A 21731-nucleotide genomic window follows, 5' to 3' on the forward strand; every position below is an offset into this window, starting at 1 on the left:
CCAGATGACTATCTTTGAGAATGCAGTCAGCCTGGTCAGCTGGACTTAGCCATTGCGAGCTGCAGATCTGTTTTTGCTGATGTGAAGACTTGAAGCCTCTTACCATTGGCCCCTGGGAGCCAAGGAGATGGTGCTTGGTGTACGATCAAACTATTGCTTTACCAAAGGTCTATGCTAGCTGCTGCTGCCCCTTGACTTGCATCTGTGAGTAGACACTGGCATCAATGCCCTTCCTCTGTGGAGAGGCCATGACTTAGCTCTGCACCACGGTCACCTTCCCATGCAGACCTGCTGGAAGCCTACTGGAGCATTCCCTTCGATATCCACAAGTGTACCCTGATAAAAAGCACCATCAAGCTGTTGGACATAATCACCAGATGAGCAACACCTGCTGCCAGTTGGGTCCACTACTGAGCATGGCACTGCTCTGGCTGCTTCAGCACCCATGATCTCACCAATAGCCCGAGAGATTTCTGTGCTGCATGTGCATTCAACTACATGTGCTGCATCCACAGCACTCCTCGCTGCTGGCATGGAGAAGATAATAGAATTGTAAAACCATAGCTAATAATGTATAATTTACTAATGCAGTGTCATTAGTGCCCAGGGCACCTGACAGATCCTTACATGCTCCACAGATTGTCATCATGCATCCATAAGGGTCACAGCCCATTGACCTTACAATTGTAACATAGGCCACTTTATCAAACACTTTTGATGAGACTGGACTGAAATATAGGTCTTTAGTTTGAGGTAGTTTGCCCATCTCTAGTTTTATAAATGAGCGTCACTACCACATGTCTGTCAGCTAATATGCCCAGAGTCTGTGACTAATCGCAAAGATAGCTTATTGCTAAACCTTTTGAGTCAACATAAGATTTTAATATTCTGCTGGAAATACTATCATATCTAGCAGAATTACTAGCTTTTAGTGACCTGATGAATTTTTTAATCTGACATCATCACATCCCTTCACACTAGTGGAGCTCTTGCACTGCAAACTGTTTGTCGTTTTGATCCTAACGTCAGTGTGTGGTGTATGCAGTGTCCGCACAACTGTAGTTAATGCATCCATATTTGGTTATTTGTTAGTGAGTGCAATATTTCTACAACTCTGAGAAAGTAATCACAGAATTTGGAGTGTAGCATTTTGAAAGTATTGCCATTTTTGCCACAATTATTTCTGCCACAATTATTTTCTAGGAGCTCAATTTCATTTGACTTACAGGTACTATTTTTGTTTTTATTTTTTTTTTTTACTTTTTAAAAGCATTCAGAATTGTTTTTGTCTTTTTCTTAGAGTGTTTTATATTTTGAGAATAGTGCATGAGTTTCACTTTTTAATAAATATACAGAGTTACTTAACATATTAAGTAATGGCCATCATTTGTTCCAAATCGTCAACAGGCTGTGCTGGGATAATTAAGTTAGGGCTAGCACCACCACACTCCCTTATGCTACTGGAGCTCTAGCACTGCAGACTGTTTACACATTTTCCAACTGTGCCTTCCTGTTTACTACAAAATAGTTACTCTCCATGATACATACAATTCCTGAAGTCAACAACATAAATTATAACAAAGCCATCACAGTTTATCTTACCCCCATGTATCACAAATGCACACTAATGTTTAAACATTGAAAAGCACTGTAGTCACTAACAAGAACAACTTGAAGTCAGCAGGCTGTGGTATCAACAGCATTAACAATCAGAGAATCTGATAGGCAAAAACATTACGTACCATCAGCAATAGCACCCAGTGAGTGATACATTTTGACATAATTCATAAAAACTGAACATCATTCGTTAAATAAAGTAGTTAAAGTTAGACACCTCAAGAATCTGCATGAAAATATGTTTGCTCAATACTAGCCCTACTGCAAACAATGAATTGCCAAAACATGTAAAATATAATAAAAGGAAAATTATTTCTGTACTAGATCATGCATCTACCAGAATACATCTCCCAATGTAATTTAAAATTAGGTTCCATGTCTCAAAACATTGATTGATGCATCTCCCCTCACTCAGTCACATCATACATGGGTTATTTTGCATCTGAATGCTCTTGGTAAGATGCACATTCAGCAAAAGCATCTGATCTGACCAAAGCAGTATCCATCCTACACCATAAATTTTGAATTTTGAATGTATTCCTTAGCCCTTTCTTAAGGTAAATTCATCTTAAAGGCAGAGTGGCAGAATAAATAAAGTTACAGTTGAAATAGCTTATACCAACACAAATTACCACAGCTTGCACAAAGCCATGGATATTAAAGAGAATGTGTTTAACGTCATCCATCAAAGTATCAGAAGCCTCATTCATAAAAAGTATGGAATCTCATATCCATACAGAAAAATGCATATCAGAAAACCACATGTTTATTACTGAAACTGACCAGTATCATCTTCATCATTCTACTGTAGAACCAATATGAAGAGAGACTGAGCTGTTGTAAATCCAGAAGAATGAGCTAAGCCTCAGCCCCTTCAGTTTAGTGAATACTATATTGAATAGCTCTTTGGACGCTGTGCCATAACAGTGGATGAGGAAACACATGAGCTTGTAGTAGAGACTGTTCACAGGCCACTAGCAGGAAGTATCAGTATCTGAGAATGAAAAAAGAAGGGAGGAAGTGTGGAGTGTTTTTCATACTTTGAGCCTGGAGAGTAGGGGGATGAAAGATTTGTTGGTGTGCATTTTCTCTTCCCCACAGTGCAGGGAAACCGGTCCTTGGTTGGAGTATCCAAATGGTATGTGAGGTGTAGCTGCCTCTTGTGTCTCTTGAGTGATGTTGTAGAACATGGTCAGCAAGTGAGTTCTGAATGTCCCCAAAGAAGATGATTCATTTGTGTCCATTTATGTATCCTACCAGTTTGTTTGTGGCCATCCCCGCATAGAGTGTCATGCAGTTAACATGTATCAATTAGTAATGCCTTTTTGTTAGTAGGGATTACTACTTCTCTATTTCTCTAATTTTTCACCAGCATTTCCTGATGTATATCCATTCTACACTGTCTTTTCATTTCTGAAGTGGAATCATTGTATAGCATTATTGGCCAGGAGACCCGGTTGGGTAGTTTGGCCACCTACGGCAAGTCTTTCTTTTCCATGCCACTTTTGCGACTTGCACATTGATGATGATATGAGGAAATGATGAGGACAAGATATACACCCACTCTCTGACTGAAGCAAATCTCCAGCTCACAATTTAACCCGGGACCCCGGAATCTAGAGACAGCAATGCTTATCACTAGACCACAAGTTGTGTACTTTTCAACTCTATGAAATTTTGTTTTGTGTTAGTTTGTTATACTGAAGTGTACTATGGACTGAGCGATCATTAGCGTATTCATTGGCTAAAGTCCCCCAGTATGGGCATTTCTGTTCGCAATGTTCATGTGAGTAGTGACTTTTCAATACAGTCTGTATGAACACTAATTAAATTCTGGGCATGCAGCCATGCAAATATTACTTCTTCCACTGACACTTCAGCCACATACTGTCCAGAGTGAGTCATAAGACTGATGGCAAGGTGCCAAGCATGGCCTTATAAACTTCACCACAACGGTTCTGCGCACGTGGCGTCATATATGCTGATCAGTGACAAAGAGGTACAATTAAACATGCACAACCTGTAGTGCAGCATTCAGGCAATTGATTTGCTTACCAATGCATGTCACCAGCAGCTTTTCTGCAATTTCATTACACCAAGCACTGGATTCCATGCCTTATCCAGATTAGAACCATTATCTCTGTTTATTAAGTTGTTGTTGTTGTTGTTGTTGTGGTCTTCAGTCCTGAGACTGGTTTGATGCAGCTCTCCATGCTACTCTATCCTGTGCAAGCTTCTTCATCTCCCAGTACTTAATGCAACCTACATCCTTCTGAATCTGCTTAGTGTATTCATCTCTTGGTCTCCCTCTATGATTTTTACCCTCTACACTGCCCTCCAATGCTAAATTTGTGATCCACTGATGCCTCAGAACATGTCCTACCAACCAGTCCCTTCTTCTTGTCAAGTTGTGCCACGAACTCCTCTTCTCCCCAATTCTATTCAATACCTCCTCATTAGTTATGTGATCTACCCATCTAATCTTCAGCATTCTTCTGCAGCACCAAATTTTGCAAACTTCTATTCTCTTCTTGTCCAAACTATTTATCATCCATGTTTCACTTCCATACATGGCTACACTCCATACAAATACTTCCAGAAACGACTTCCTGACACTTACATCTATACTCGATGTTAACTAATTTCTCTTCTGCAGAAACGCTTTCCTTGCCATTGCTAGTCTACATTTTATGTCCTCTCTACTTCAACCATCATCATTTATTTTGCTCTCCAAATAGCAAAACTCCTTTACTACTTTAAGTGTCTCATTTCCTAATCTAATTCCCTCAGCATCACCCAACTTAATTTGACTACATTCCATTATCCACGTTTTGCTTTTGTTGATGTTCATCTTATATCCTCCTTTCAAGACACTGTCCATTCCGTTCAACTGCTCTTCCAAGTCCTTTGCTGTCTCTGGCAGAATTACAATGTCATCGGCGAACCTCAAAGTTTTTATTTCATCTCCATGGATTTTAATACCTACTCCAAATTTTTCTTTTGTTTCCTTTACTGTTTGCTCAATATACAGATTGGATAACATCAGGGAGAGGCTACAACCCTGTCTCACTTCCTCCCAACCACTGCTTCCCTTTCATGTCCCTCGACTCTTATAACTGCCATCTGGTTTCTGTACAAATTGTAAATAGCCTTTCACTCCCTGTATTTTACCCCTGCCACCTTTAGAATTTGAAAGAGAGTATTGCAGTCAACATTGTCAAAAGTTTTCTCTAAGTCTACAAATGCTAGAAACATAGGTTTGCCTTTCCTTAATCTTTCTTCTAAGATAAATCGTAAGGTCGGTATTGCCTCATGTGTTCCAACATTTCTATGGAATCCAAACTGATCTTCCCCGAGGTTGGCTTCTACCAGTTTTTCCATTCACCTGTAAAGAATTTGCATTAGTATTTTGCAGCTGTGACTTATTACTCTGATGGTTCGGTAATTTTCACATCTGTCAACACCTGCTTTCTTTGGGATTGGAATTATTATATTCTTCTTGAAGTCTGAGGGTATTTCACCTGTCTCATAAATCTTGCTCACCAGTTGGTAGAGTTTTTTCAGGACTGGCTCTCCCAAGGCCGTCAGTAGTTCTAAGGGAATGTTGTCTACTCCCAGGGCCTTTTTTCGACTCAGGTCTTTCAGTGCTCTGTCAAACTCTTCACGCAGTACTGTATCTCCCATTTCATCTTCATCTACATTCTCTTCCATTTCCATAATATTGTCCTCAAGTACATCACCGTTGTATAGACCATCTATATACTCCTTCCAGCTTTCTGCTTTCCCTCCTTTGCTTAGAACTGGGTTTCCATCTGAGCTCTTGATATTCATGCAAGTGGTTTTCCTTTCTCCAAAGGTCTCTTTAATTTTCCTGTAGGCAGTAGCTATCTTGCCCCTAGTGAGATAAGCCTCTACATCCTTACATTTGTCCTCTAGCCATCCCTGCTTAGCCATTTTGCACTTCCTGTTGATCTCATTTTTGAGATGTCTGTATTCCTTTTTGCCTGCTTCATTTACTGCATTTTTTATATTTTCTCCTTTCATCAATTAAATTCAATATTTCTTCTGTTACCCAAGGATTTCTACTAGTCCTCATCTTTTTACCTACTTGATCCTCTGCTGCCTTCACTATTTCATCCCTCAAAGCTACCCATTCTTCTTCTATTGTATTTCTTTCCCACCATTCCTGTCAATTGTTCCCTTATGCTCTCCCTGCAACTCTGTACAACCTCTGGTTTAGTCGGTTTATCCAGGTCCCAACTCCTTAAATTCCCACCATTTTGCAGTTTCTTCAGTTTTAATCTACAATTGATAACCAATAGATTGTTGTCAGAGTCCACATCTGCCCCTGGAAGTGTCTTACAATTTAAAACCTGGTTCCTAAATCTCTGTCTTACCATTATATAATCTATCTGATACCTTCTAGTATCTCCAGGGTTCTTCCACGTATACAACCTTCTTTCATGATTCTTGAACCAAGTGTTAGCTATGATTAAGTTATGCTCTGTGCAAAATTCTACCAGGCAGCTTCCTTTTTCATTTCTTACCCCCAATCCATATTCACCTACTATGTTTCTTTCTCTCCCTTTTCCTACTATTGAATTCCAGTCACCCATGACTATTAAATTTTCGTCTCCCTTCACTACCTGAATAATTTCTTTTATCTCATCATACATTTCATCAATTTCTTCATCATCTGCAGAGCTAGTTGGCATATAAACTTGTACTACTGTAGTAGGCATGGGCTTCGTGTCTATCTTGGCCACAGTAATGTGTTCACTATGCTGTTTGTAGTAGCTTATCCACACTCCTATTTTTTTTATTCATTATTAAACCTACTCCTGCATTACCCCTACTTGATTTTGTATTTATAGTGCTGTATTCACCTGACCAAAAGTCTTGTTCCTCCTGCCACCGAACTTCACTAATTCCCACTATATCTAAATTTAACCTATCCATTTCCATTTCTAAATTTTCTAACCTACATTAAGTTATTGGTGAATCTAATTTCTATGACTTCCTTGAAATTAGAATCTCAAAAGCAAGAGCTGGATGCTAAAATCTTCACATCATTGTAGTTCATCGAATGACCCACATAATATTCTGCTACATCTGATTTATGTGGCTGTTGTAAGCAAGCGTATCTTCAGTGTTCAATGCACCTCTCATGAACAGTGCATGTTGTCAGACCTACATATGACATATCACAATTACTGCAAGGTATCCAATACACCTACCCTATGAAACAATAAATCATTCTTCACAGAAATGAGTAAGGCTACAATCTTTGTAGAAGTCTGGAAGATCACCTTAACACAGTGTTTCTCAACAATATGGCTTATCTACACGAAAAGAGCACCTACAGATGGCAAAAATCCTTCCAGATCACATACTTGCGCTCTAGGATTCACACTGAATGCTCAGCGAATTTGTTGCTGGGAATACCCATCCATTTTAAAAATTCTATTCAGGTATGTGAGCTCTTATTGTAAATTATCATTATTGCATATATAGTGCACCCTGTGCACTAAGGTCTTGAAGGCACCTGCAGTTTGTGAAGGGTAAAGGCAGCTATTGGCATGTAAATATAGATTATTATTCATTGGTTTATGATATACAGCATGTCCTAATGTGCCAAACTTTACAACAAATGAAAACATCCGAAAAAGGGAGGCATCCATCTTTTTCTATTTCAGTAGTATGTTTGATACTAGCATGGATACAATTCAGATGTTCAAGAATTAATACATCCTTCCTGTGAGGTCAAACTGCAATTGTCATCTCCATACCTTCAAAAGACTGTTGGCTTAAAACTTTCCGAGTTCAGAGACTTGCCCTCAAAGTCTTCCATGAATAAATTAGCTACCAGAGAGGAGAGGAGGCTTCCCATAGCAACTCTATCAATCTGCTCATAAAATTCAATTGAAAACAAGATGACAGGAGTACATGCTCAAATAAAGCTGTGATGTGTCTGTCTGAATGTTGGCCAATAAGAAACAAAGAATCCTTTAAAGGTGCTTTGGTATATATTGATACCATATCAAAACTAACCAGAACATCCACAATTTTTGGACTCAGGTTTTGTGTGTGTGTGTGTGTGTGTGTGTGTGTGTGTGTGTGTGTGTGTGTGTGTGTGTGTGTGTGTGTGTGTGTGTATTGAACTGGGTACCTAGAAACGATGGAGAAGCTTCATCCCGCTGTAGCCCTCAGTGGTTCACAATCCCACAACAGGCCTCAGCAGCTCACCCACCCCACTGCTGCCCCACACCACACCCAGGTTTATTGTGCAGTTCGGCCAGCAGTGGAAACTGTAAGCTACTAATAAATCAATTGAAACTACGGAGTGGCGAATGGGTGGGGGTAAGGAGGATGCTGAGGTGGGGCATTTACAAACAGCACAATTTTATGTAGGTTATTTAGTGACTGATTTCTAAATTCCTCTCTCCAACATTTTGGACAATATTGGGAAGAGTGTCACACTTCAACAGGATTCTACTTTGCATATGATGCCATTTATTATCATATAATTTCTGAAATTTTACAGTTTGAAAATCACAATAACATTTAAAGACAAAACAACTATGTATGCAGTCTATGGAACAGTTTTGATTGATACATGAATACTAACTTTTGGATTTCAAACTTTTAATCTCCCCTAATTTTTGTTGCATCAAAAGTAAAATTCTCATGATAAATTATAAAATTACAAATAGAGAGATTGGTTGAACATTGCTTACCTTCAAAAGACAAAATACCAGTGATGTCAACCAGCACATTTGGAAGTGAAAAACATTTTGCAGCTTTTGTAATGATTATTTTGTTCATTGGAGAGGAAAGAGGGCTAGATCAGAGAAGAGTAGAGAGGAAGATTATTCAGCCTCAAAATGAGAAGGACCCACCTATCGTTCATTTGTTGGAACTAGCCTTGTAACATCAATAGTTCTTGAACATATGAAACTCTACAGATTTGTGCAATTCATGTTTAATACGTGAGACACATGTAAAAACTAATTACCAGAGTAAATTTTTTTAAGATGATCATGTGCAAGATTCTTCCTGCAACTAGTCCTCAAGTATTGCTAACATGTCTTGCAGCTTCATAAACTAGCTTGAAATAAAAAGAAATGTTCTAAACAATTCTCAACAGACAGACAATTAAATAAATTTTTCCTATGTTTAAATTCACACCACAATAAAATTAAGTTTACAATAGAGTCTGAAACGGACTGAGTGAACTTCTTAGACCTTTCATTTCATATTAACAACCAAAAGAATTTATTTAAGATATACAGGAAAATAATTCTACAGAACACCTACCCACTCCCAGCATCTTATAACACACAAACCTGCAGCCTTACACTCTTGGTGCATAGCCTGCTATTTACATCACAACCAAATCTGATGTTGAAAAGGAATTAAAAAAAATTAAAGAAATTGCATAAAGTAATAGTCAAAGTCCTACCATAATTGATAAACACTTAGTGGAAAAATAGACAGAGAATAACAGGACTTCTCTATCCTCCTCAGAAGACACTGAGTCATGCTGCTGCTGGTAAACCTTTCGGGTATACGCTGAAAGGTTTACCAGCAGCAGCATGACTCAGTGTCTTCCAAGGGCCTTAACCCCAAAAGGTTTACCAGCAGCAATGTCATCCAGTAATGAAAGTCTTCATTCAGACAATGTACACCAGCTTTCTATAGTAGGAATATTGCCCACTTTCTGTTCGACAGTAGAGACAAGATTCTAATTTTAGAACAGAGTAGAATGTATGAGATTTCTGGTAATTTGTGTGGCAAATATTATGTTGGTCATACAGGCAGGGTTATAACTACTAGAGTGACTTAGCATGAAAGAACAGAAACTCCAGGAGGGAGGATCACAACGAAAGGAAAAGGTAGAACGATACTCAGCATAAAGATGATACGTTGTGTTGCAGACAGGAGCAATAAAAAAGGGACTTACACATTAGCTTTTGGCCAAATCCTTCTTGAGAAAAGGAAATACACATACAAATTTATTCACACAAGCAAGCACACCTCATGCAGACATGACTGCTGTCTCTGGCAGCTTGGACTACAATGCAAATGTCACATAAAATGGAAGCAGCAATCTGGAGGGCGTGAGGAAGGGGAAGGGACAGCAGTGTATGGATAGGGGGAAAAGAAGAGTGCTGTCTGACGGAGCATGCAGGGAGCAGACTGCCAGCAAGTGCAGTGTCAGGATGCCATGGGGCAGGGAGGTTGGCAAGGGGGGGGGGGGGGGGGTTAAGAGAGAAAGGAGAGGAGCAGTGAAGGGGAAAGATGGGTGCAGGGTGGAACACAAAGAGGGAGAGGGGATGAGAATAGGTAGGAGGTGATAGGGCAGAGGGCTTGGAAACTGTTGCGCAGAGGGTGTGGGGACAGTAGGCTACCGTAGGTTGAGGTGGGATAATTTCAGGAGCAGAGAATGTGTTGTAAGGATAATTCACATCTGCACAGCCAATAAAAACTGGTGGTGGTTGTGGTGGTGGTGGTGGTGGTGGGGAGGACCCAGATGGACCAGTCAGTGAAGCAGCCATTGAAATCAAATACGTTATGTTCAGCTGCATGTTGTGCCATGTGGTTTACTTTTCTGTTGGCCACAGTTTGGCAGTGACCATTCATTCTGGTGAACAGCTGGTTGTTATTCATACCAATATAAAAGCTATAAAAGTTGTGCAATGATTGCAGCAGAGCTAGTAAATGACATGGCTGCTTTCAAAGATGGTCTGCCCTCTGATGGAGTAGGATATGCCTGTGACAGGCCTAGAATATGTAGTGGTTGGTGGCTGGACTGGGCAGGTCTTGCAAATGGGTCATCCACAGAGATATGATTCCTGTGGCAAGGTGGTAAGATTGGGACTGGCATAGGGATCAACTAGGATTTTGTGGAGGTAGGGCGGGTGATGGAACACCATTTTAGGAATGGTGGGAAGGATCTTGGATCATTTTGGGGTATGATGATAGGTAATCAAAGCCCTGACAAAGGATGTGTTTCAGTTTTTCCCCTCTGGGGTGGTACTGATTGACAAAGCGGGCAATCCTCTGTCGCTGGTTCTGGTGGGAGGATTGGGTGTGTGAGGGGAAATGACATGGAAAGTCTGTTTGTGGACTAGGTCTGGGGGATAGTGCCTGTCTGTGAATACTTTGGCGAGACCCTCAGCATACCAAGATAAGGAGCTCTTGTCACTGCCAGACTTGTTGCATACTCATAAAATGCAACAAACAGAAGCCAGAAAGAATAAGTTTTTCTAAAAAGCACTCAGTGTACAAAGGAAGTGCCACAGGAAAGGCAGTGTCTTGGTGTTGGCTGGCAATGTTACAAGGACTCATGAGGTATCACATGAGCTCAAGTTGAGAAGCCCCAAGATATGGCAAGGTGTTGGCGGATACCATATATTGAAGTGCCAACATGGAAGGGGCAATGCAGCCTGCTGGACAGCTGTGTAGCCCACAAGAGAGTTTGGTACAGATGGCAATCCAGGAGGGATGTCTGTGTAGGTCAGGTCCAGGGCCTGGAATTGTAGTATTCACTCTGGTTCTGCTTGCTCTATTATGTAACCATGTAGCTCCCTTCATGAGATTATCCAATTCTTGCTCAAACAAGCAATTAAAGATTGTAGTTATTCAGGTCTTTGTTCAATTATTTCCCGACTGAGTTCCATAACTCTTTCAAATTTCCAGTAAGCCATCTCCAGACTTTCTCCAGTCTTCAATGTCACTGAGTGTCTACACCGTTCGCTGGACACAACATAAATTTTTTATTCTGGGGCAGATGTGGGGCTACACTGCGGAATTAGCATGCAGTTATCATTCTATGAGTTATAGGAATAGGTTGCCTCTCTTTGGAATATCAAACCGACTCAGCCCGGAGTCACATAAAATGATAGAACGGCTTTGAGAACCCCTGTTTCATTACTCAAATAACCCACACACAGTCCAGCAGCAGAGCCAGAATACCAGGGAAGAAACAAATGAGGGTTACTCTCTCACTTTCAAGAAGAAGAAGAAGAAGAAGAAGAAGAAGAAGAAGGAAACCTGATGAAAGAATAAGAGGCCGGGACTAGCCCAGCAATAGACAGCATCTGGGGACAAGGAGGACATCCCAGAAGGCGGCCAGGGGTGGTGTAGCCTCAGTAGCAGTGGTCAGATGGCGCCTGGAGTCAAAGAGAACATCCCAGAAAGCGGCTGTGGGCAGCCAATAATGGTAGTGGCAGCCAGCAACCACAGCAGGTGGCACAGGTCACTGGACAGCATGCAGAGACAGTGCAATGGCAATTATAGTTGCAGATAGCGGTGAAGGCCACAGACAGTGTGAAGGTACAGAGTAGCAGCATGGTCTCGGCGGGCAGCACAGGGTCACAGACACCACAGAAGCAGTGCATCGGCACTAGCAGTGACAGGCAGAGGTGCAGGTAACACATAGTGTGAGGGCACAGTGCAGTCAGAAACACCAGCTTGCGGGTGGCAGTGTGAGACAGTGGTAGGCAGACATCAGTAGAAGCAGCAATGATGGATGGGTGTGCAAGGCAACGCTTCGCAGCAGACAGTGCAAAAAAGCAACCGCAGCAGTTAGAATTCCAGCAATGAGCTAAAAGACTAGCAGGCACATCATGAGCTGGAGATAATGTTTCCAGCACAGGCTCTGATGCACATGAGTCACAAAATATCCAAATCATTAATTTTTCAGATGTGCTAAAATTAATACTGCAGTCATTTGCTTGCACTAAGAACACTCTGAATGAGTTCCTTGACAATTGCAATCTTCATTTGAACTTGTAGACCCAGAGCAACATAACATTTTGAAATTTGTTAAAACTAAAATAGTGGGCTCAATATGTAGCAAGACATTAATCAGAGATTTAAGTGCCACTTGATTAGATGTGCAACACATATTAGTGGAAAACTGTGCTAGTAAAAGGGCACTAACATCTACACATGTCAAATGTTTGCAAACTGGTAAGCACGCGAGGAAAGTATAGCTCAGTGGGACTCTATCTTGGATACCATGCAGCAACATTTCAGGGAAGCAGGTCATAGAGGTCTATGTTGGCATCTGAAGTCCATAACTGTTTTAAATACAAACATAACAGCCATTACACAACAGATGCCCAAAAAGTGGTTGCCATGTACAGAATGCACACAGCAGAAGTAAAAGCCTGGAAAACTAAGTAACAGCAGTCACTTTGTCTTACCTGGAAAGATGTTAACAGCCAATTGTGAAAGTAGAAATGAGTTTATACAATTGGAGTGTCAGGACAGCAAGTACTAATTGCCTGAGGTTGTTCATGGCTAGAGATGCACAGGTAGGCCTAGTTAGCAGAATTTGTTTGAGAAATGGCAGAAAGTATAATCCAGCTAAATGTACTAGGATTCGGAGAATCACTAACATGGATGCAAGGGCAGAGGGAACTGTAACCCCTGAATCATAAATGAGAAAGAGAATGTAAGTGAGGCAGCATTTCCATATAATTGGGGAATATGTGGATCTTCCATTTGATGGGCAGGTGGGCAAAGACGTTTTTTTAAAGAACATGGCATCATAACCAGTTATGCCATTGGAAGCCTATGGATCCACAGTATCACAAGGAACAAGAGTGTGAGCTCTGCTCAGTGCAGGTTGGTATTAGAAGTCGGAAACTTGCTACTACAGCTGTGCAGGTCAAGAAAGAGAAGGCTCTGTCACAGACACCTCAGACACAGATTGGAAGGTGTGTAAGGAAATGAAGTCAAAGTCACAGGATGTGCTCTGAATAGTACATTCAAAGAAACTATAAGGCTCTTGCAAGAGATGCTCAAGTGCAAAGTGAGAAACATATGGAAATGCCAAAGCAAATAGTCACTGAATCTCATTAACTGTTGGAATGTAACAGAGGCAGGCAACAGGTAATGCCAGAGAGAAGCAAAAAGAGTGCAGACAAGTTGTTTTAATGTAAACAACAGGATGCTGAGAGGAACAGGTGTGTCGAATAAAAATAGGGGCAAATGGAATGAGAGAGGTTATCATTCTGAAACAGGAAATCATCAAGAGTGTTTATTTACCTGAGGCATCTGTAAAACTAGAATCAGGAGAATGCCTAATGAGTGTGCTACACAGTACCAATGAGAGAGTGACAGTAGATTACCCACAGGCAGTAGCAGAAGCAGTTCCAGAGCAGACATTGTTGTGGCAATCACTTAGTGTGAACTGTGTCAGTGAAAATAAGTGACATCTGAAATCAAGGATAAGTGTATTAAAGGAGAACATATGCTAGAGCCATTTTGATGTGGAAGACAACGCAGCAGTCAGAGTTGTGCACCACATACCGTGATGTATTCCATTAGTCAGCAGACATATTATCTTACATGGACAGTATCAGGAATGAAATTAAACTGCTACTGCAAGCAGAAAGTAGGATGATAAGTTCACAACCCTACAGAGTACTACAAGCACAAAAGGAGGTGCTCCAGCAGGTTATTGAAAAGATCTTAGATAACGACATTATAGTACCAAATAAAAGTGGTCAGAATTTTCTCTTGATATTAATTCCAAAAAAGATGGATACTAGTGGAAATCAAAAGTGGTGAATGGTTATTGACTAAAGGTGACTTAATGATATCTCCCTAAATTCAGTATATTCATTGCGAAATATAGAAGAAATTCTTGATAGTTTAGGAAAAGCAAAGTACTTCTCGTCCCTTGACTTAGGAGAGGGTTATTATCAAGTCTTTTCAGGTGAACAGGATCGAAAAAAGGTGTCTTGCAATACACCATAATGGGCATTGTGAGTACAAAAGAATGCCCATGGATCTTAAAACAGCTCCTAGTATATTTCAAATGTTAATTAACTCTGTTTTGACAGGGCTACAAGGTGGCAAACTGTTCATCTATTTGGATGACGTAGTAATATTTGACTCCTCCTTGGAGGAACAATGTATAGCTGACAGGGGTATTGATAGGCTTAGACTCCACAATTAGATGCTAGAAGTGGATCACTGTGAGTTTTTGATAAAGGAAGAAGTGTGCTATTTGGGTCATATTTTATCAGCCCAGGGCTTGAGGCCAGATCCACAGAAGGTCAATATAATAAAGGAATATCCACAACTGAAAACAACAAAGTAATTAAAGATGCATTTAGGCCTCATGGGATACTACTGGCATTTTATAAGCAACTTCAGCAACATTGCGAAGCCACTACATGACACATGGGGTGTTGAGCAAGAAAATGCTTTTCAACATTTGAAAGAGAAGTTGATTAGTCCACCTATACTACAGTACCAGGAGTTTGAAAAGGATTTCATAATTAACATGAAGCTAGCTAGTCAAATACTGGACTGGTTTTAAGTCAGGGAAAAATCAGAAGTCGCATATGCCTTGAGGACACTGAACAAGGCAGAAAGAGGGCAGAGTAAAATTGAAAGGGAGATGTTGGCCATTGGTTGAGTAGTGAAATATTTTAGACCATATGTATTTGGAAGAAAGTTGCTGATGTGTACTGATCTGAAAACCCTACCATAGGTAGGTAGTATATCAGATCCTTCATCCATATTGATGAAATTTACGTTAAAGCTGGAGGTATATGACTAACAGATCCTGCACAAAAGTGGCAAACAAAATTAAGTCACCAACACCCTCTCATGAGTGAGAGAGGCCAGGGCAGATGGTGTGTGGCTAGAAAGTGACAGTAGCCTAGGTCACGACATGCTAAAAACAGAAGCTGTGGCATGGATCAAGGACCATCGGTAGGTAATGTCATCAGGGCTGCTGGTTTATGTGAGCAGCCAATAAAGACACAAGGCATAACACAACTGATCCAAGAACAGTAAAAGATATTATTTAGGATTGTGAAAACTGCATGAAGGATATAGAAAAGTATATTCAGAACCAAGAAACTGCCGAGTCAAGAAAGATGGAAGAAATAAGTGTGACTGAAACAGTTTCATGATTCTCCCGCTGAACGACACTAGGGCATAGGAAGAACCTATGAGGGAATAAGGAACCTCTGAGTATGGAACAGTATGAAGAAAGATGTAGAAGAACATATGCAGAAATGTGAAAGACATCAGAAGGACAAGCTCACTAGGAAGCATATAAAGATGTCTCTAGAGATCATAAAGATGCCTCTAGAGATTATAGAGATGCCAGAGGACATTTTTGGAAGATGTGACATTTAGATAGTAGGTCCATTAAATCAGACCTCCATTTCAGGATGTGCTAACAAAGTTTATGGTAGCTGAACCCACTGAAAGGCAAGATGCCAACACAGTTGCGAGGCTGCTAATTAAGAACATTGTGTTGAGGTATGGAATACCATCAGCATTGTTAAGTGACATAGGAAGTAATTTAATCAGTTAGACTATGGAAAAAGTATGAAAACTACTGTATATCAAGAAAAGACAGACAACAAGTTACCACCCTCAAAGAAATGGAGCATTGGGGAGGCCGCATAGAACATTAAACACTATGCAAATAAATCATAGACAAATTGGGACAGTTGGGTTCCATACACAGTTTTGTGAATAATACAGTACCACATAGTGCAACAGGTTATACACCTCATGAATTGTTCTTTGGAATAACATTCCAGAGATACTACAGGAAGATTTTAATGATTATGTGGCAGGGCTAAAGGAGCGCATGCAAAAAATGCACCGATGTGCAAGAACACCGAATGCACAATGTATGATAAAAGATAAAAAACATTACAATAGGAACCCAGAGCCAAATGAATTCTGTTGTGGTATGAAGTTCTGTTGTTTGTTGAGAGCATACAACAATGCAGATTACATAAGTTAGATACACAACGGTGATGTCTGTACGTGCTGGTATGAACAAAGATGCATAATTTTGTAATCAGTCTGAAATGAAATAAATATCTCACAGTTTATACAGACTGAAGGATTTTTTCTAATTCCACATGTCTGCATCATATTGCTTTGTTGATGTTATCCTACTGCTCATTGGGGTTGAGCACTTCAGACAACGGCCATGCACACAAGTAATGAAGTTCCAGTTGTCACCTGGACTGTATTATGGCAATATGGGTTGAATGAGAATTTCAAGTGTAACATGGAAAAGTGAGAGTTATTTTAATTTAATGGAACTGAGACAAATTTGAGCACACTGGGGTTCTCATGAGGTGAGCAATCAAACATTATAAAGACAGGTTGGCGTTATTGAATGTAGGTGCAACAGAGTGTAACGGTGTGAAACTTGCTTAAGGCACATAGGAAAAACAGAAAGGGCAATGGGTCTCATTGCACAGTTGGCACAGCATGAATTCCATACAAAGAAAAGAGGAATCTTAAACTTTATGGGCAAGGTCCATAAGATTCTGTTTTGAACACTTGATGAAGATGACCCCATGTATTTCAAGGTGAAGATGGATGTCTTAGGAGGGGAACAGAAACACCTATTCTGACTTTCAAAGGAGCAAGTGATAATAGTTAAAGCAACCTTGACTACTTTTAATCAAACAGTAAGCCCCATAGCAAAAAAACAAAGAAATTATCATGCATGGAATGACACAATTAAGCCAGCACATAATAGAATTTGAGAACATTACTGACAAACGGTTAGAGAGAGCCATAATTTTGATCACTGTTAATAAACAGCTGATACAACTGACAGACATTTTCAGTGAGCTACAATGGCAATACAATATGTTAATATCATTGACTGCCAATGCTCAGAATGGTATTCTGGAGCCAGATCAATCCAGTTCAGATAGTAAGATATCTAGAACCAATAAAAAATGACATTAAAAACAATCAGTTCCCTGTAAACCTTATGGTAAAAAGAGGAGATCAATTAATCAGAATTATTTATGTTGATTTTTGCCATTGCTAGAAACAAATTATGTCCCGCTAGTAGAGAACAATTTGCATAACCTCTACATAATACCATTGTTACCATCAAAAGTGGATGGAACAAAACATTTATTTATGTACATTGCCCCAGAGAAAGAGCTACTGCTAGTTGATGACACGAAACATCAGAATGCAAAGTCAAGTAATGATTTGTTACAGAGTAATATAGTAGATCAGAGTCTCAGAATATGCAAGCAGGTATTTATACATTTGCTCACATGTGATCATAAGAAGTGTGATGCTAAGATGTTACAACCAGTGTGAGAAGTTCCCGAGGATTACATGCAGAAGCTAATAGTGTTAAACAACAGTCTGTGGACACAGTTAAGTAATAATGAATGGCTGTTTGTTGCCCCAGTAGACAAAGACATTACCATCATTTGTCATGACACACAGTTATCATGTTATCATGTTCCAAGGAACCGCGGAAATAAAATTTTTAAGGAAATGTCGTGGATATATGGCTAAGATGGTGATAGAATCTGAACATATAATACTAACAAATGTCCCAAGTAGTGATATTGTGCTGAACTTATGCATGGAAATAGATTGCTGCATAGTGAATAATGAGAGGAAGAATATAAGTGAACTTAGGCTGGAACTGCCAATACAACCTGCAATTAGGCAGTTACATCACCTAGGAAATGCAGAACATAACTTGAATGAGCTACAAAGTGAGACTGAATACCAGGAGAGAAGTGCCTTCAGCAATTTCCTGTTAAGTCATTTCTCTTTCTGGAGTTTCATGGGCTCAGGTACAGTAATTTTAGCAATATTATGTTGTCTATGCAGATATTGTAAATGTTGCCAAGACTGTTTTAAGTTTTATGAAAAACAATTGGTAATGATTGTTGTAGAAAAATACATGTTCAAAACACTGTCATAAAACAGTGTTCAGAGAGGAATATAGTCAGTTTCTGTCCTATGAGAAGCACCTCTAGAGACAATCAAGTAATAATTTTTGACAGATCTCTAGTGCCTACTAGAAATGTTAGAAGTGAAGTTATAGGTGGTGTTTATCAAAGTGTTAAGATAAAAATGGACAGATGCTGAAGAATGATAAGTGGCAAAAAGTATGACAAAACTAGTGGAAAGTAGTTTCAACTATTATAATTGTAATTATGTTATAATGGTTATGAAGTGTACATCAATGTATCAAGTGTAATTCATTGTAAAGTTGATTGTAAAATACTACACATATCCATCCTAACAGTGGAGAGAGTTGGTAGGATGAGGATGATGATGATGATCATAATAATAATAATAAAAATAACCCAGTGGAGGCCCGGGAAAAGAATAGGCCTCCGGTATGTTCTGCCAGTCGTAAAAGGCGACGAAAAGAACAAACCACTAATAGGGCTAACCCCCCTTTTAGTGTGATTACTTGGTTCAGGACAGAACTAAAGAAGCCTCGGACAAGCGCCGTCATGGTCGGGGACGACGCTTGAACCCTATGCCCGCCCACAATGGTAACGACACTGCTAGCCAACTGGAAAATGATTCAAATCCAAATAGAGGTGTTTTGCAGGATATGCTTCCTGCAACCACCCTAGAAGGAAAACAAAGACAGAGGATGAGATGGTCAGATGAAGTTAATCGACACCTCATGTTCTGTTATTACCAAGCAACAAACCTAGTAACCAACACAACTGGATACAGATCACAAGTATACACAACATTTATTACCAGATACCCGGAATTAAAATTTTTAACAGAACAACGACTAGCTGATCAGATCCGTGTAATAATAAAAAATAACAGGATACCCCAGTCAGAATTAGAAAACATCAAACAACAAGTACAACAAATACTGGAACAAAATAATGTGCAATCAGAAGAAGAAGAAAATGCAGTAATGGACTCAAACATCCCAGAGCAAACAAACAAAGACCAACACGCATCAATTAAACAATCAGAGGAAAACGAAATCTTAAGACAGCCACCAGAACAAGCACAAATAGAACACGAAGAGACACACATGTTAGATATAGAAGAGAAATTTCAGCTGACATATACAGAATACAAAGACACAAATACAGACATCAGACCATTCTTGCATAGACCCCCAAATAACCCACAAGTCGAAACAACAATAAAAACTATCAACACAATCATACACAACGAAATAAATGAAAATACAACTATGGAAGAGTTACAACTACTGGTTTATATAGGAGCACTCACTACACTAAATATACACACTAGGCAGAGATCAGAACAAACCAATACACAGAAGAAACCCACAAAACCAGCATGGCAACACAGGCTACAGATCAGAATAGAAAAACTGAGAAAAGACATTGGACAGCTAACACAATTTATAAGAAATGAAATATCAGACAAAAAACGAAAAAGGTTAGGTAAAATCTCACAACAAGAAGCAATAGAGCAATTAAATGAAAAGAAGCAGAAATTACAAGCATTGGCCAAACGACTTAGAAGATACAAAACAAGTGAAAATAGAAGGCAACAAAACCAAACATTCAACACAAACCAAAAGAGATTTTACCAAACAATAGATAACACACACATTAAAATAGACAATCCACCAAACATAACAGACATGGAACACTTCTGGAGCAACATATGGTCAAACCCGGTACAACATAACAGGCATGCACAGTGGATACAAGCAGAAACAGACACATACAAGATGATACCACAAATGCCTGAAGTGATAATTTTGCAACATGAAGTCACCCGAGCAATTAATTCTACACACAATTGGAAACCCCTGGAAATAATAAAATAGCAAATTACTGGCTAAAGAAGTTCACCTCAACACATTCACATCTAACTAAATTATTTAACAGTTACATTGCAGACCCATACACATTCCCTGATACACTTGCACATGGAATAACCTATCTGAAACCTAAAGATCAAGCAGACACAGCAAACCCAGCTAAATATCGCCCCATAACATGCCTACCAACAATCTACAAAATATTAACTTCAGTCATTACACAGAAATTAATGACACATACAACACAGAACAAAATTATAAATGAAGAACAAAAAGGCTGTTGCAAAGGAGCACGAGGATGTAAAGAGCAACTGATAATAGATACAGAGGTGACATATCAAGCTAAAACTAAACAAAGGTCGCTACACTACGCATACATTGATTACCAAAAAGCCTTTGATAGTGTACCCCACTCATGGTTACTACAGATATTGGAAATATACAAAGTAGATCCTAAATTGATACAGTTTCTAAACATAGTAATGAAAAACTGGAAAACCACACTTAATATTCAAACAAATTCAGATAACATCACATCACAGCCAATACAGATTAAGCGTGGAATATACCAAGGAGACTCATTAAGTCCTTTCTGGTTCTGTCTTGCTCTGAACCCACTATCCAACATGCTAAATAATACAAATTATGGATATAATATTACTGGAACATACCCACACAAAATCACACATTTGCTATACATGGATGATCTAAAACTACTGGCAGCAACCAATCAACAACTCAACCAATTACTAAAGATAACAGAAGTATTCAGCAATGATATAAATATGGCTTGTGGAACAGACAAATGTAAGAAAAATTGCATAGTCAAGGGAAAACACACTAAACAAGAAGATTACATATTGAATAACCACAGTGACTCCATAGAAGCGATGGAAAAAACAGATGCCTATAAATATCTAGGATACAGACAAAAAATAGGAATAGATAATACAAATATTAAAGAAGAACTAAAAGAAAAATATAGACAAAGGCTAACAAAAATACTGAAAACAGAATTGACAGCAAGAAACAAGACAAAAGCTATAAATACTTACGCTATACCAATATTGACCTACTCATTTGGAGTAGTGAAATGGAGTAACACAGACCTAGAAGCACTCAATACACTTACACGTTCACAATGCCACAAATATAGAATACATCATATACATTCAGCAACAGAAAGATTCACATTAAGCAGAAAGGAAGGAGGAAGGGCATTCATCGACATAAAAAACCTACATTATGGACAGGTAGACAATTTAAGAAAATTCTTTCTAGAACGAGCAGAAACTAGCAAAATACACAAAGCAATCACTCATATAAATACATCGGCTACACCACTGCAATTTCATAACCACCTTTACAACCCTTTAGATCATGTAACATCAGCAGATACGAAGAAAGTAAATTGGAAAAAGAAAACACTGCATGGCAAACACCCGTATCATCTAACACAGCCACACATCGATCAAGATGCATCCAACGCATGGCTAAGAAA

The sequence above is a fragment of the Schistocerca serialis genome, chromosome 6, assembly GCF_023864345.2.
Source record: "Schistocerca serialis cubense isolate TAMUIC-IGC-003099 chromosome 6, iqSchSeri2.2, whole genome shotgun sequence".
In the NCBI taxonomy this organism is placed as follows: domain Eukaryota; kingdom Metazoa; phylum Arthropoda; class Insecta; order Orthoptera; family Acrididae; genus Schistocerca; species Schistocerca serialis.